Source organism: Corvus brachyrhynchos, unplaced genomic scaffold (assembly GCF_000691975.1).
Source record: "Corvus brachyrhynchos isolate BGI_N302 unplaced genomic scaffold, ASM69197v1 scaffold209, whole genome shotgun sequence".
In the NCBI taxonomy this organism is placed as follows: Eukaryota; Metazoa; Chordata; class Aves; order Passeriformes; family Corvidae; genus Corvus; species Corvus brachyrhynchos.
This window is the reverse complement of record NW_008246056.1, coordinates 1,952,328-1,958,263: the sequence shown is the minus strand read 5'-3', so window position 1 is coordinate 1,958,263 and position 5,936 is coordinate 1,952,328.

The window sequence follows — 5,936 nt, the reverse complement described above, 5'->3', positions numbered from 1 at the left end:
CCCCACCCTGCCTGTGTCCAGCTGCAGGATCCTGTACTCGTGGCCAAGGACAGGCGTTGATCCTGTGGGGTCTGCTTTGCTGTTTGGGTACATGAAATATCAAACAGGCCTTGAAAAGCAACCTGCTGATTGTTCCCTTGCATGTGGAAACCTCTGCTGAGGCAGTGCCTGACTCGCTCCTAAGAGTGAGCAGCCTGTCCAGCTGTGAGGGGAGGGCCAAGGACTGGACACACAAGGAGTTCTTCCAGCAGGAACTGAGCATCTCCTTCTAGTAGAGGTACAAAATGTGTGGCTGCAGACACACTGGTTTCCAAGAAGTGTTACTGAACCTTGCAAGCTGAACTAAATGACTTGAATTGAAACTGCACTGAGTTAACTGTTGTACGTGTGCAGTGTGGGGCTTGGGAACAGGGACTGATCTGAGATAAGAAGATCTTTTCCCTCACTTTTGGGTGGTTCTGTAGCAAGCTGGTCATCTGGTCTGTGCAAAGATGACTGGTAAGAGAACACAAGAGGTTTGTGTCCCTGTTTGCTTTCTGAACAGCCTGTGTCTTGTTTCTGCTCTGGTGTAGTCTCTTTTTTGATGGTGCTGTCATAAAAGGAAAGAGTAAATAAGCTGTTTGTAGCCAGTGGTAATTTTTTCCCCTGGAGTTGGCTGAAACACTAATTATTTATTTTTAATCATCTTTTAATTTTGCCTTTAAGGGGTGAAAACAGCATTCAGCTAGCAAGATACTGACCAGGAACCTTGCTGACTGAATGTGGTCCTTACCTATTTGAATTGCATCTGCTCAAAGCAGAATGTAGTATAAAAACAGACGAGGGACCAATCTCGTGTGGTGGCTTTATGCTCTTCCTTAAAAAAAACCCCAAGAGCCATTTTCAAAATGCTAACTGGAGCAATGTATTATTGGCTCATCCCAAGCAGACCTGAGGCTGTTTGACCTGTGCTTCCCCCCGTGCCCCCTCCTGGTCTCCAGTGGGGGTCTGCCATGCACTGAAGGATGGCTCAAGTCTCACGTCCTGTACCTTGACACAGGTTATGGTGACTCTTCCTCCTTCTCCCTGTGTCTGAACCTGCAGTGAGGGCAGCCAAGTGCACGGTCCTGCCTGCGTGATGTGAGTGGCTGCTCAGGTGCCTGCACGGAGCCTCCATGAGGGAACTTTCCAGGGGTGGAAGGTTAAGCTCTCAGCCACCACCTTAAATTCTTAGTAGGAAATATGTAAGAAACAGCTTTTTCTGAGGAAACTGGCAAAAGAACTTTTTCTGGGAACTTGGTTGGAAGTTGAAACACCCTGGTATAGACAGGACTGAATGACTTTTAAATGGCTTTTCTTTGAGGAGTGAGAGCTCAAAGACAGTGTCCGAGGTGACTGAACCCTTCTGATGTTTAGACAGACAAATCCCATCATTGCTTGGAGCTGGACCATCTGCCTCAAACAGCAAAGCAAGGCTGAAATCCTGCAGTTTGGGTCTTGTTGCCCTGTGCTGTTGTGTGGCACATGGTGTAAACAAGGAGCTCTGCCCCGGTTCTCTGCCCGTCCTCCCTGCACTGATCCTGAGCATGTCTCTGCCATGTGTAACGGCAAGCAGCAAACACTTCTGTGGTATAGAAATGCTCTTAAACATGTTTACCTTGGTGGGTTTTTATAACTGCTGCGATTAACATTGTGCAAGAAACAAGTTTAACTCTAATTTTCTATATCTTTTATAATAAAGATGTCTTTTCAAAGAATATTGGAACTAAAGGGGTCTCTTTGAATTCAGTGGTGCTTTTACAGTTTAGCTTCTGCCTTTGATCTTGTAGGGGAGAGTTTGCTTTGAAAAATTTCTTCTTGCCAAGGGCTGAGGTGGGGGAGCTTGGCTGGCGTTGCAGTGACACCCAGAGGCTGTGACATGTGGCATGTGCTCTGTGCAGCCACTGAGGGAAGCACGTGGTCCAGAGAGGCTTTCTTTCGTGAGCTTTGTTAGATGAGGCTCTAGAGAACAAAGGCATAGTTGTCATCCCCTTCTTGCCTGAAAACTGGTGTGCAAGATCACATAGGAATTCTACAGCTAAGCGGGCTTTGAACTCTTTTTCTGAGATCCTGACTTTCCTTTCTTTAGTTCTGCCAAGAGATGGTTCAGGAGCTGTCTTCCATAATTCCATAAGCCACAGTGAATAACAGTGGTGATGATCAGAATACATGAACTGATCCACTGCAGTGTTGAAGGGGTATTTTCAAGGCTTTTTTTGTGTACCCCTTGAGGTCCAGGGTGAGATCTATTTAAGGTCTCTTTAAGGTCCCTTCCAGTACAAACCCTTCTATGATTCTGTGATTCCCTTCTGTCCTTGCCTAGAGCTGTCCTTGATCTGGAAAGGCTTCCAAAAAAGAGGGAGCCCCTCCAGAGAAATCAGTAGGCTCCATCTCAAAATGTGCACTTTTCACTGAGCTTCTGAGCTTTTAATCTCTCTGCCTTCTGACCCATCTGCAGCTGTAGGTCTGCAGTGATCTTGGCAGTGTTTTTTGGGGCAAGCTTTAGTGGAACTTTGGTTCCTGGTTGGTTTATCCAGTGAAGAGTCAGCATAAGAAACACTGCGCCTTTGGGCACGCAAGGTGAGTATTGTGTTAGGTTACTTGTCCCGACTCAGAGGCTGGAATGCATTGATAAATTGATATATCCAGATTTATTTGAATTTTGCCAATATCCATCTGGTTATGTTGTCCCCTCCATATCCTGGACTAGAAGGCTCTGGTGTCTTGAGTTTTCTCTGGAAACAACAGCTCCCATAACACTTCTGTGTCTTCAACAGATGCTTTTTGTTTATGCTATTTACTTTATTGCTCGCAGACCCTGTCTGCTCTAGCCCCCAGCTCCAGGCAGCCAGCTGACTCCTGCTGAGCATGAAGGGCTTTGTGCTTCCTTGCATGCTAGGGGAAGTCAGCTTCAAACCAGAGTAATAAATAAGCTCATTTTGGGGGTGAGAGGGAGTGGCAGGAGAAGAGGGTTGTGTAAAACTTCCCTGCCTGCTTCAGAACTGGGTCTTCAAAAGGCTGCCTCATCAGAAGAAGCACCAGTTCCAACTTTTCCATCTTACCTGGTGAAACAACAGATTATCTAATATGCTCAAAATGAGCTGGATTCAATTTTTTTTATCCTGAATGCTGAAGGTGAGGGGGAAAGCAATACCCAGGAAGCGAAGAAGCACAGATAGACAATAGTAGGAGGGAACTGCTGATTGCTTAGCCAGGAATGTAATGAGTTGCAGATGATGAGTCATTTAATAATTTGTTTATGATGTTCCTGAATGTAGTGTTGGAAAAGGGAAGGTGCTGATCACGCCACATCCATTGGTGTGCTGTGTTGTTTGAGCTTCCCAGAACTGACTTCTCAAAACCAGCTCTACTGCTGCTCACTGCTGGAAGAGCCAGCCTCAGGTGTATGGATTGGGAGACTTCTGGTGCTGAGAACACTGCAGGGAAATCACTGTCTGCCGTTCTTCAAAAAAGTAAACCTTCACCTTGGGAAAGGGAAGAGACTGTAGCTGGAGTTGGTGGGTTTCCCCTGTGCCTGTTCATGGCTGGTGCCTGAGCAGTGCTGCCAGCACGTGCTTCTTCCAAGACTGCAATGATGAAGTGTTTCTCTCCTTGCTGGGCACTTGGTTAAGGCAGATGTCAGGTGAGGTTTTTTCTGAATGTGGGAAATAATGATAATCTCTGATACAAGGGCCACACTGGCTCCCAATGTCTGGGAAAAGGAAGGTGGTTGCAGGCAGCAGGAACTCAGTCCCTCCTCACATACAGTTCCTGTTCAGCCCTACTTGGGCTAAATGGTCCATAAGCAAAGGAATGACTTGTAGTTTTGCACACAGCATCCACTGCATTTAGTTGACTTCTGCTGCCTTATCAGCTTGGCTGGATAACAGGTGTGTGGAGCTGATTATCACAAAACTGATAAAAATTAGAAAATACTTGTCTGGAGAAGCTGTGGCTGCCCCAGCCCAGGCACTGTCCAAGGCCAGGTTGGACAGGGCTTGGAGCAAGCTGGGATAGTGGAAGGTGTCCCTGCCCATGGCAGGGAATGGCACTGGATGAGCTTTAAGGTCTCACCTTCCCTCTGCCCTCATGCTGTGAGCAGCACCACAGTGCTCTCCTGGCCAAAGTGACCACCGGTTGTGCCACGGACACTCAGACTCCAGGATCTCCAAAAAGAACAAGTGCAAGTTTTATACTCAAACAGCAGACTTGGAAATTCCTCTTTTAACCAGAAAAAGTGTTTAAGGAAACTCCCTAAGCCAATGTAATGGCTTGGGTATTTACACAGGGATCTCACTACATGTAACTCTGCATGAAAACAGTGCCATTAGTTCTGTATTTTACCAACCTTCTAATCCCACGTGCTTGTTAAAAAGTCAAGGCTTTTTAAAGCTTTTAGTTGTACAAACCAGCCCCATTTAGTTTCAGTCTGCCCTCAGCTGAACAGCTGCCACATAGAACAGTTTGGGTTACCTTTCCTTTTATCCTGTGTTGCCAACAAGGCTCATCTCAGACCCAGTATCTTGCTTTAATCATGGAGACATCCATGTTTTCAGTCAACTTTATTGACAAAATAAGTTTACTGTACAGTACACAATTCTAGCCATAAATCCTTTTCAAGCCATCTGCATTACAAAAATAACAGGTATGCAATGAAAAATAGTCACTCCACACACTGTGAAGGCTCTTTAAAATCCTAAAGTGATCAGGGCAGGGGAATGAAAGGGGAGATATATCAAATGTGAAGACTAGGAGTAGATAAATTAAGTCACATTTTTGTTTAATTTACAAAAATAAACACTAATCAAGCATCATTTCATAATAGAGCAACCTCAAAGTACTGCCACAGAACAACAACCCTCTTCTGTATTCAGAAGCCAAACCAGAAGTCAGCCATGAAGCTGAATTCAGCATCAAATGGATAGAAATGCCTCTTGACACCAGTGCATGGCTGAAAAGATGCTTCTAGAAACAAGATTTTCAACAACTGAACCCAAAATTCCTTGTGAGTTTGCAATAACAGAACGCTCCACTGAAAAAAGATGTTGCTTCTGGTAAGTCAGCAGCTTGCAAGCCACAGCAAAAATGCAAAATCTAAATTAGAGAAGCACTGGCAAGGCTTTACAGATAATATAAAAGCAGACAAGAATATTTTGTGCTTGAGCTAAAATGTTCCCCCAGAATTTCCCCTAGGCTGTTTCACAAGTCTGGAAATGGCCATAATTTTTTTCCATGGATGTGAATGTCCTCAGTGTGTTCTTAAGCCCAGCAAGAAGCCTAGCAGCAGCTTCTCCATTTCTAAAGCAGGCTGTGAGAATGGGGAGACCTGATTTACCTGTCCTTTCAGCACATGCATTAATTCACTGAGAACAAGCATTTACTGCCTGCTAATCCTCCTTTCTAACTTTTTTCCTCTTAAAAGCATCACAGGAAGGAGCAGCAACAGAGAGAACAGGACAAAGGTACTGAGCTGCTCCTAAGTGAGCCCAGTGATGCTGAAAGCTCCCCCTTAGGCCTGTGGAACATTTACCTTGAGCTCAGGGAAGCTGTGGTGGTGCACAGAAAGCTGCACTGAAGCTGGCACACTGGGAAGCGTTGGATGCTTGGTTCCTTCTGTGTTGTTGTCACTGAAAATCAAACTTGACTAAGTGGTAGCTGATTTCAGGATAGCTCAGCTCATGTTGCTTGGTGGGTTATTGAATAGCCAGAATGTTAAACTGTGGGTGGCAGCTGTAGTTCCACAGTTTTCTGTAGCTGACAGCTTTCACTCTGCTTAACTCACTTTAAAACCTTCTTGATGACTAGTTAGTACTGGAGAAAGGAAAATTAGGAGTATTAATTGCAGGCTGCCAACTCTGCCATGAAGCTGCTTCTTCCTTCCTCCACCACCCCCCCCCCCCCACCCCCTCGCCCCCCGC